The following is a 12,500-nucleotide window of genomic DNA, read 5'->3' as shown; positions in this document are numbered from 1 at the left end:
CAGGTCCTAACACAGAACCAACGCTTCACCCAGATTCCTACACAGAATCAAAACATTGACTTAATATAGACGTATATTAGAGTCAAAACAACTGATTTAATACAGGTCCTCACACGGAACCAACGCTTCACCCAGATTCCCCACACGGAATCAACACAATAGCTTCACCCAGATTCCTCACACGGAATCAACAAAATAGCTTCACCCAGATTCCCCACACGGAATCATAAAAACTATCTTCACCCAGATTCTTTCTCAGAATCAACAAAATAACTTCACCCAGATTCTTTCTCAGAATCAACAAAATATCTTCACCCAGATTCTTTCTTAGAATCAACAAAATATCTTCACCCAGATTCTCTCTTAGAATCAACAAAATATCTTCACCCAGATTCTCTCTTAGAATCAACAAAATATCTTCACCCAGATTCTTTCTTAGAATCAACAAAATGTCTTCACCCAGATTCTCTCTCAGAATCAACAAAATATCTTCACCCAGATTCTTTCTTAGAATCAACAAAATGTCTTCACCCAGATTCTCTCTCAGAATCAACAAAATATCTTCACCCAGATTCTCTCTCAGAATCAACAAAATATCTTCACCCAGATTCTTTCTTAGAATCAACAAAATATCTTCACCCAGATTCTTACACAGAATCAACAAAATGTCTTCACCCAGATTCTTCCTTAGAATCAACAAAATATCTTCACCCAGATTCTCTCTTAGAATCAACAAAATATCTTCACCCAGATTCTCTCTTAGAATCAACAAAATATCTTCACCCAGATTCTTTCTTAGAATCAACAAAATGTCTTCACCCAGATTCTCTCTCAGAATCAACAAAATATCTTCACCCAGATTCTTTCTTAGAATCAACAAAATGTCTTCACCCAGATTCTCTCTCAGAATCAACAAAATATCTTCACCCAGATTCTCTCTCAGAATCAACAAAATATCTTCACCCAGATTCTTTCTTAGAATCAACAAAATATCTTCACCCAGATTCTTACACAGAATCAACAAAATGTCTTCACCCAGATTCTTCCTTAGAATCAACAAAATATCTTCACCCAGATTCTCTCTTAGAATCAACAAAACATCCTCACCCAGATTCTTTCTTAGAATCAACAAAATATCTTCACCCAGATTCTTTCTTAGAATCAATAAAATATCTTCACCCAGATTCTCTCTCAGAATCAACAAAATATCTTCACCCAGATTCTTACACAGAATCAATACCTTGACTTACTATATGTGCATAGAAAGTCAGAACAAATGATTTAATACAGATCCTCACATGGGACCAACACAATATTCTCCCAGATTCCTACACGGAATCAAATTACCCCAACAACCACCTTCGTTCCTTACAAAAGGGAGAGGGGGGACAATGGAGGCTTTACAGCGCGAGTACCGCTTTCGCGCTAAGTCAGTGATCCGTATCACTATGTCAGATGACTGACAACTTAGAACCGAACAAATGAAAATTACCAGAATAACTTGTATTACACCTTGCGTATAATGACAGTCTTATAACCATTAAATGGATACCAATTTGCTTTAAGCTCAAAGATATTATCTATCTCGAGTTTCAAACAACTCCCTAACCTGTCTCAACAATTGTTTGGTCGCGATGTCTCTTGAATGCACAACAATAAGAATCCCACTTCTGACACCAAATTATGTCACAAAGTGCGCACGTAAACCGTATGCTTATGTAGCGCAGTTTGCAACCTTGTTTATGTGTGCTATATTCAAGCTACGACACCGATCAATAACCAAACACAATACGTTGATAAAGGTTTTGAAGCTAAATGAAGATATATTTTATTACAATATAACAAAGATATTATGAGATATGAAGATGAAATGATAGATGTAATAAGTATGAAATCAAATGGATGGATGACAAATTGATGGAGATGGTGTGATGATGAATATGATATGAAAGCGATATGAAAATATATAATTAAATCAATTAATTATCAATACTTTACCAAACCGCTACCACATCAGACAATCTCACAGATAGGTTGCAACCATCACAGTCATACAGGCAACTAATAATTAACTAACTAACTAAACACAATCCAGACGTGTAGAAGAAAGCCAAAAGAGTGTCCTTGATATTCAACAAAAACTGTAAGGTTGTTCTAATATTGTTAATTTGTCTCTTCTTGAAATTGTTCTGATTTCACAGTATTCATAAACAGATCAATTGTTTCTCAATGTTCTGATATTAAAATAAGCAAATGGTTCTTCACAGGTAACTTATAAAACAGGCAAATGTTCAGTTTTTATTAGTGTCAAGCTATGAGAGAATAGCTTAAAGTTGGCTTGTTAAAGCCCAGCCTCCAACGGCTCATTCACTTTAAAGAAAGAAAATGATTTTGTTATCATATGATAATTATACGAATATAACTCTATCTATATTCGAACTCACTCAATATGTTTACTTTAAATGAGTAAATATTATTTTACTTTAACCAATCAATTTATTAATGTTGATTAATATTGCTTTACTTTGTAGATATGAAATAATAATGCTTTATAGCAAGAAAAGCTTATTTTCTTTACAACAAGAATATATTATACAATTAATTTCATTATCTGATTAATTAATTGAGACTCAAAAGTTAAAGTGATATTATGATATTAATATCAAAACACAATCATAATTGTAATCACAACATATTATTCAAAATCTCACCAGAGCCGAACAGATTATAGAAATCACAAATTAAGTCTACACAAGACTTTAATCAAACTCTACACAAGAGTTATAACACAACTTGATTCAGCTCAAACTTTGAGCACCACAAAGTCTACACAAGACTTAAATCACACTCTACACAAGAGTTAACACAAAACGTGTTTCAGCTCGAACTTTGAGCACTACAAAGTCTACACAAGACTTTAATCCAACTCTACACAAGAGTTAAACAAATGAGCCTAAAAGACTCCGCTGTGGTTATCGCTTAGAGACTATGAGCCTAAAAGACTCCGCTGTGTGGTCTCTTTTGAGACAATGAGCCTAAAAGACTCCGCTGAGTGGTCTGAAGAAACTGCTCAAAACTCTGGCATTTATAGGCAAAAATCAAGCAAACGAAGCAAAATTCTACCCACACAACCGGATGTTAGTCATATCCGTAAACATCTGAAATTCCTTAAAACTCCCCCAGATTCCATAATCATGGACAACAACAACCCATCCTGATACCGGACATCCTCATATCAAGGATAAATAAATTCGTCAGCCCCATAGTTACGAGATATCAATCAAGCCATACCATAACAAAGTCACTCCCGTAGAATACAGGGATCCTACTTTGCTTATAAGTTTACGGAGAAAACAAGATTGATGCCTTTCTCACAATAACACCCACACTACGTAGTTTAATTCAAACTTCCGGGCCATAGGTGCATGATCTGATACGACCTGTATCAACAAAAGAAGGGTTGTTCCGGAGGGATTACAATAACAACAACAACTAATACTACGACGACGTACATCCTGTCGTAAACTGACGCCTACACGGAAGCATTTCGTTACAGAGAGAGACAGAGAGATATACAGACAGAGATAGATATTGACAGACAGAGATAGAGAGAGACAGAGAGAGATAGAGACAGAGAGAGAGAGAGAGAGAGAGACACAGAGAGAGACAGAGAGACGATGCTAAGTCAGTAACCAATATTGCAACTAAGTCGAGCAACGTTGAATGATATCAGCGACCAAATGGGTAACAATTATAACTTCGCGAAGTCCCAGGTTTGAGAGGGTTTTTTATTCCAAGTTGAGGGTCATTTGAATCGATCTGTATTTGAAGGACGAGTTTTCTGGCCAAATTTTCAAATATGGCTTTTATTCCAAAGTAGGTACGACACTACGGTGGTTGAATTGTAAAGGGTGTCTGACACAGTCGTGGAAAATAATCGGTTGAAAGAATTTGAAATGTAAATAAATATAAAGTCTGTACTGGCAATGCGTTGTGAGAAGACGATAACCTTTGAGATAGAGTAGAAAGTGGAAAGGTTATCGCTAGTCTGACACGGCCATATCCAAATACTATTTAATTCACGGCATTTTAGGGCTACAATAAATAACAATGTTGTTATTTTAGGCAGATTGAATCTTAATTGAAGGTGTTATAAAAATGGAGAGGCGAGGGAGGCGAGATATTCTAAGGTGGAGGTTACACATACCTTTTCAGAAAACTGAATAGATAGAACGAAAATGACGCCACTCAGCTCTTTGTTATCGTTTTAGCCAGCTATTTTTATGACTAGTTCTCACTAAATTGCATCAAACAGACTATAAACGTTTAAGGTTACATAATATAGATAGTATGCGCTTGGCTAAGAAGCTCATAACATTGCCATCCGGAAGTATAACTGGCCAACACACAAAACTTTGTGTAACCATGATCGTTTATAGGCTGGTTAAAACAGTTTAGTGAGAATTACTCATACACGCGGATGGCAAAAAACAATAACAAAGACCTGAGTGACGTCAACTTCGAACTATCTATAGTTTTGTGGTTGGTATGTAGATATAGATAGTATGCAGATGACGTCACTTAGGCATTTGTTATTGTTTTTGCCATCCGCGTTTGTGAGTTGTTCTCACTAAACTGTATTAACCAGACTATAAAAGTTCATGGTTACACAGAGTTTGTGTGTTGGTCCGTTATACTTCCGGATGGCAATGTTGTGAACTCCTTGACCAAGCGCATTCTATCTATATATCCGGCTAACGGATGTTATGAGTTTAAAAAAAAAAACAAGTGCAAAGCATCAATAGATAGTGTGCGTGTGGTTAAGAAGCTCACAACATTGCCATCGGGAAGTATAACGGACTCAACACAAAAACTATGTGTAACCATGAACTGTTATAGTCTGGTTATTACAGTTTAATGAGAATTAATCATAAACGTGGATGGCAAAAAAACAATAGCGAAGACCTGAATGTCGTCACCTTCGTTCCCGTGCAGACAGAAGAACTGAATAGATAGAATGAACATGACGTCACTCAGCTCTTTGTTTTTGTTTTAGCCAGCCGTTTTAATGATTCGTTCTCACTAAATTCTAACAACCAGACTATAATAACGTTTAAGGTAACACATTGTTTTGTGCCTTGGAACGTTAGATCCGGCTGACGGATGATATGAGTATTTTTAAATAAACGCATAGCATCAATATCCGACTGGCGTATGATATGAGTTTTTTGCCTTAACGCAATGCATGACAATATTCTGACATAACAAGGAGTTAAACCTGACTCATCCAAATCTCATTACGACTGTCGACTGTCGCCTTTGCTCACTTATAGATAGTATGCAGATGACGTCACTCAGGCCTTTGTTATTGTTTTTGCCATCCGCGTTTGTGAGTTGTTCTCACTAAACTGTATTAACCAGACTATAAAAGTTTATGGTTACACAGAGTTTGTGTGTTGGTCCGTTATACTTCCGGATGACAATGTTGTGAACTCCTTGGCCAAGCGCATTCTATCTATAGACAGAACGAAGTTGACGTCACTCGGGTCTTTGTTATTGTTTTTTTTTTTTTTTTATTTTTTTTGACATCCACGTTTATGACTAATTCTCATTAAACTGTATTAACCAAATTATAAAAGTTCATGATTACACAGAGTTTAGTGTGTTGGTCCGTTCTATTCCCGGATGGCAATGTTGTGAGTTTCTTTGTCAAGCGCACAGCATCAACATCGCCTCGTGAGTTGTCTTTAATAGGGCTAGTTCTCAATGAGACAAAGAATCTCACTGGTTAAATCATTGAATGAAACCTCACGATTAGTTTTCTTTTGTGGTCGTGGACTTGTCTTTTGGTGTATATTCTTTCCTTCTTTCTTTATGGTCAATCCGACTTATGGAAGTCCCAGGTTTGAGGCTTTTTTTTGCCAAGTTGAGGATCATTTAAATCGATCGATAGTTGAAGGACGAGTTTTCTGGCCACATGTTTAAATATGGGTTTTTCCAGAGAAGTGCAGAAAGGTAGTTGGGATAAGAAAATAAATAAAAAATAAAATTCCCTTTATTCATCCCCAAGGGGAAATTTGTCTTTAGGGTCTATTCCAAGGGAAGACTGGATTAACCCAGGCGTCAGCCGCAGAGCAGCGCCGCAAAATGAGCTAGGGCGAGGTGACTTGCTCAAAGTCACACAACGCAGCGGCCGGTGATTGAACTCGGTACCTTTCGGGTAGGAAGCAAAGACGGTACCGCTGAGCCACGCTGCCCCAAATATAATATTAGCTTGAATACCGTGGCGAGTTGAGGATGTGAGTTATAATGGAATAGATAGATGCCGAGATTTGGTCATGAAAGGGTATAGGGGTGCATGACTGTGGGAACGGATTCAATGCATTTTTACAGTTATACAACACGTACGATAAAACACTGTATTTCATTTTGGTCGAAAATTGCATTTGCTTCAAAGATCGATCGATAAAAACTGCTCCCTATTTGACACCGTGTCCTATATATAGTCTTTCAGAGCCATGAGGCTCATAGAGCCCACGTTTATCTATAGTCTTTTGATAAGATGCTAGTGCTAGTCTCTCGCAACGTACTTTCCGCCAGATCTAACAAAACTATCAACCCAATCGCTGTAGACTGGACAGAAGAAAAAAATTTCGACAGCACCCGGCACCGATCTTGGTCCGTTTGCGTTGGAAGCGAGTGTACTATCAACTGAGCTATCGGTACACCCCCCTCTCCCCCCCCCCACACACACACAGACACTGCCTTGATACTAACACATCTTTTGATTTCTTTAAAGTATCGGATTTGAGACTTCTTCAGTAGTTGGGGGCGACGTGTACTTATTTCCAGGTCTGATAGCCCAAATTGTTCTGGGCTCATTGTTGGTAATGAAATACTCCCAAACCAATACAAAATATCGTTCGTCCGTTACAACAACCCTAAATCAAGCCCATGATTGTGTTCTGTTATCAGACCTGAATATATGTGCACGTTGGTGTGTATGGGGTGGGGGGTGGGGGAGGGTGGGGGTCATCGTAATCAACTGATAATATATGAAGTGAAAGTTTTTTGGGGCCAAAATGAAAAAAAAGATGTGTTTTGCCGGTGTTCGCCAGGAAGGCTGAGAATGCAGTGCATTGGAATGTAAATGGTTGGAATTAATATTGAAATATGATCTGTATGGACTTTTACAAAAAATTAAGTTTGTCCGTGAACCAATTAACTTCTGTTTACCCTGGAAAAACAAGTATTTAAGAAATTGGCCAGAAAACTCGTCCTTTAAATATGGATCGATTTAAATGACCGTCATCTTGGAAAACACTCTCAAACCTGGGACTTCGCGAGGTAATCTGCCAGGCCACAGGTTTGAGAGTTTTTGTCAAGATGAGAGTCATTTAAATCGATAAATATTTGAAGGACGAGTTTTCTGGCCAAATTTTTCAATAATTGTCTTTCCGGAGTACGACAGTTATCTGCTGGTTAATGATAGGACTGGATTTAGCTGTGACAATGGACCAATTTATCCTGTTGTTGATTTTGAAACCTGACGCCCAACGGTTGTCTTTGAAAAATGTATGGTATGATGATATTGGGACAGAGACTGGACCCGAGATAACGACGTTACTTAGTATACAGTGTTAAAGCAATGCTATTATTATTATTATTATTATTATTATTATTATTATTATTATTATTATTATTATTATTATTATTATTATTATTTTATATTATTATTATTGTTATTATTATTTTATATTATTATTTTATTATTATTTATTATTATTATTATTATTATTATTATTATTATTATTATTATTATTATTATCATCATCATCATCATCATCATTATTCGTCTTCGTCTAATAAATTGAAGCTTACATTTCAATACTTATCGTTATGTTTTCCTTCGAGCTTCAAGCAGCAACTTGAATTTTGGCTCGTTTTGCGATCCCCAATTCATAACATCGATAGACCAGCGGATACAGACTGAATTTTAAAGCCCGCTGTTCTTCGTTTCCAGAAGATAATTTCATTCAAAAGCAATCAGTTTATTACATTACGATCTATTTTTATCTCCGAAGAAATTATTGGAAATGACTGTCCAACATGTGCCTTAAAATCCCCAATCAATTATAGTAAAATCGGACAATATTATTTCGTGGTCCTTTTAAAAAGTCTTCGTGTTTGGAACCGTGGAGCCTGTTTGTGAGCCACTAGAATAGATCATATTTTGTGTTATAAATTCTAGAGTTCTTAAATGTATCATTGTATCATGTGAACGTCACATTGTTCATGCCATTGACTGCCAGTTTGCTGTCAAAAAATTTCCAAACAATTTCTTTAATTCTTTAAGGCTTCGATGACTTCTCGGTCTGGTGTCTTGTCCTGGGATCAAATCAAACGACGTTAAGAATGCTCAATCACGATTGGTTGAAAACGATGGCAAATCGCTGACCCCGGCGTTATATCTCTAATTAATGCGCTTTAAGCACTTAACACCACTCAACCAACTCAGGTGTGAATGACGACCTTACTGTCAACTCAAGGTTGAACGTTTGAAGTGCAAGGGAGTTACGTAACGTTTCCGACAAGGAAAATCCTGTCAGATTTACGGAGCGAGATCAAAGACAATATTGTGATAATTCTGGTGGCTGAGGATAATCACTAATCATGAAGGCGATCACTCGAGGGGAGGGCGAGGCAAGCTGACCTACTGACCCATGCCCAGTCCAAAGCGAAGACGGATGGGAAGAATAATTGGCCCTGTACGTTCTCGTCGTATTCCCTCCCTGGATTGGGTTTGTTTGAGCGTAATAGTCATGGAAAGATTGATACACACACATACACACATACAGAGAGGGAGAGAGAGGGAGAGAGGGAGAGAGAGAGAGAGGGAGAGAGAGAGAGAGAGAGAGAGAGAGAGAGAGAGAGAGAGAGGGAGAGAGAGAGAGAATGTGTGTGTGTATGTGTCTGTGTGAGACACCTTATAAATAAATATTAATTAAGTCTTGTAATATTATCATAGTTATAAGAGTATATTGTTGTTGGGAGATATTGCTGACAATTTGTAAATAGAAATAAAATAAATGAGATTCTCTTTATTCAACCCCAAGGGAAAATTTGTCTTTAGGGTCTATACCAAGGTAAGATTGAATGGAATAACCCAGCATCAGCCGCAATGCAGCGCCGCAAAGTGAGCTAGGGAGAGGTGACTTCTTCAAGGCCACACAACCGGGCGGGTAGTTGAACTTGGTACCGCTGAGCCATGCTGTCCCCATGGGTTTTTATATGTATCCGAAATAGCATTGACATAAATCGTTGTGTTGCCAATCTATAATTGGAGGTGATTATTGGGACATTGTTGTTGCCCAAATCACTTCACGACAATGTTATTCTGGGTATTTGGACAATGTGAACATTTCAACCGATGGAAAAAGGCTTTGATCAGTTTCTTTTTCCGGTCAAATCGTCGCAATAGGGAATGAGATTAGCGGAAGAGGAGCGTCCCTTGATTGGACATCACCCATAGTCTGTGACGTCACCAGCGGAAAAGTTATTAAAGAGAGAACGTCATGTTGGTTGTGCGCATGCGTCTCTCGTCCTCGCTTCATAAGAGAAAACAAACAACTCCAGATAAATATCGGGTGGTCACATAAAAACGCGCAGCCGTTTATTTCTTTCAATTGGAAAACGTTTTAAAGATATCTTTTTATTTTCAAATGTTACTTCTATTAGAACTATTCTTTATTAATAGATTTCAAAAATGTCAGAATAATTAGATTAAAGGTTTTTTTGAATAATATAAAACCTTGTAACACCACCTAGAGGTCTCGATATCGAAAAGATGACACAACTTATTGTGGCATTAATTTGCGCGTTGTAATTTTTAAAGAAGACACTTGTTACTTTGTCTGTGACACGTCTGTACACAATATCATAGGAAAAGAACTAAATCCCAAAGCATTTGAGAGATAAGAACATCAAGATAGCATACTAGTGTGTTGAATAAACCAAACCATGGAGGTTTTCTACAGATGACGTAGCGCATCTCAAACAAAGAAGGAATAGTGTCACCCTGTGAGGAGTTTATTGCAAGATACTTTCCACTAAGTCTGAGTTGTCTCCAGCTTACAATTGACAGTTGGATTCTTGGAAATAAATATATGAACAAAAATATGATATGATGCAGACTCGAACCCGGATTGTTCACGTGTCTGTCGGAAGCTCTCACGATTGGGCCAATAGAGGTAACAAGCTCTTTAAGTAAAGAAAAAACCCATCGGTGCTGTTTACAAAATAAATGTTGGCTTTTATCCATTTACAAAAAGTTATAAAACGTGTTTATATATTTTTACCTTTTCGTTATACATTGACATTTTATGAGTGAAACAGAAATTATTTCCTCACGTCTTTCATGGCCACCGTGAAAAATATTATTTCATTTTCAACAGGTTTTATTTAATTAATAAACTGAGGTAAAAGGGATGGAACTGGAGCAATAAATTGATATGGAGATTACATTTCTATGACATTTTTAAAAATTTAAACGAATGATATGCCGAAGGGACATAGTGTCAGTTCGATGCAATTAATGGGTTTGATTTAAACTGGTTGTCATGGGGTAGCATCATCATATTACGAATAGACATACCAACATTTCATTCACCCTCCAACCACCATTGAGTACAGACGATACAACTTATACTCCATTTTAGTTTATTTGTTTTCCACGTTATTTTGTGTATTGGTGTGCTGACGAAGGGTTTGCATCCGAAACGTCCATTGTCTTTATTGTTCCCATCCAAAGCCTCTCCAATATCACTCTTTCGTTAGTATGATAACCCAAAGTGTTATGGACTCGTTTGCTTATGGAAATACTCTCATACCAACGGAAAATATTTTCAGTACAACTTTAAAACAAGCCCACAATTGCGCTGGGTTATCAGATCTGAAAATATATGTACATAGGCCATAGTTTATAATATAAACAATATATAGGCCATAGTATACAATATAAACAATATATAATTACATTTGATCATGAGGTTATCATTGTTATTGCACGATAATACTACAATGGTTAATTATATCATGCTTTCACTCCCTCTATCAGACAATAAATGATTTATCAGCCTTGACTTCGTGATAAAGCCACAACAAGGAGGGTTATCGAGATGAAAGTACAGGATGGGTTTCGACCGACGTGCACTTATTTGCAGGTCTGATAACCCAATTTATTATGGGCTCATTGTTGTAATGGAAATCTAAAAAAAAAAAAAAAATGACGCAAAGTATGTCCATTACAACAGTGATAAATTGGGGCCATAAGTGTGTCTGGATGTCAGACCTGCATATGTCTACACGTGGGTTTCAACAATACATATATCTTAACACGCATACAATGATTCTCTCCCCTTGACCCTTCCCCCTCCCCTTTGTTTCGTTCTATCTATGTCCATCCATATCTCTCTCTCTCTCTCTCTCTCTCTCTCTCTGCTCTATCTATCTATCTATCTCTCTCTCTTTCTCTCTCGCTCTCTATCTATCTATCTATCTAACTATCTATCTATCTATCTATCTATCTATCTATCTATCTATCTATCTATCTATCTATCTATCTATCTATCTATCTAGCTGTCTCTATCCATCCATCCATCCATCCATCCATCCACCTATCTATCTATCTATATCTCTCTCTTCTCTATTTCTCTCTCAATCATAAATATATGTGACCCTCTTCTCAAAACGGTATTCTGTCGAAACGAATCAGATGCTTCAAAGCCGAATTAAATGTTAAACTGGTTAGAAATATAAATCGTTGGCATTAGCACCCTAAAACATGGCATCCATTCTCCTCAATAAAACATACAAACTCTACACAAGTCTGATATTTCTAGCTATAAATTCAATTTTCAACATCTTAATCAACCCGACATAATACCGTTTTGAGACGAAGGGTCACATTTAGGTTCAAATGCTTAGAGTAACAAAGAACAAAAATATTAACTTGGGACAATTAAGTAGTATAAGTTAGTACACGCACACACACACACACACACATACACACACACATACATACATACATACATACATACATACATACATACATACATACATACATACATACATACATACATACATACATACATACATACATACATACATACACACACTCACACAGACACACAGAAACACACACAAACACATTTACATTCGCAGTGAATAGATAAAAGATATACTTACGACAAAGGGGGGAGAGGATTGGTTTATTTTACGCAGTATTTACCAATGACGAAGGGATATCTTCAAATTGACTCACACTGCCAGTGAGATAACAAGCCTTTACTGCCGTACTCTGGAAAAACAAATATTTAAAAATTTGGCCAGAAAACTCGTCCTTCAAATATCGATCGTTTAAATGACTCTCATCTTGGCAAAAACTCCCATACCCGAGACTTCACCGAAGTCCCGGGTTTGAGAGGTTTTGCCAAGATGAG

Source organism: Berghia stephanieae, chromosome 1 (genome assembly GCF_034508935.2).
Source record: "Berghia stephanieae isolate SIO BIC M18660-M18661 chromosome 1, UCSD_Bste_1.3, whole genome shotgun sequence".
Classification (NCBI taxonomy): Eukaryota; Metazoa; Mollusca; class Gastropoda; order Nudibranchia; family Aeolidiidae; genus Berghia; species Berghia stephanieae.
The sequence above is the reverse complement of the archived record's forward strand: the minus strand, read 5'-3'. Positions refer to the sequence as shown.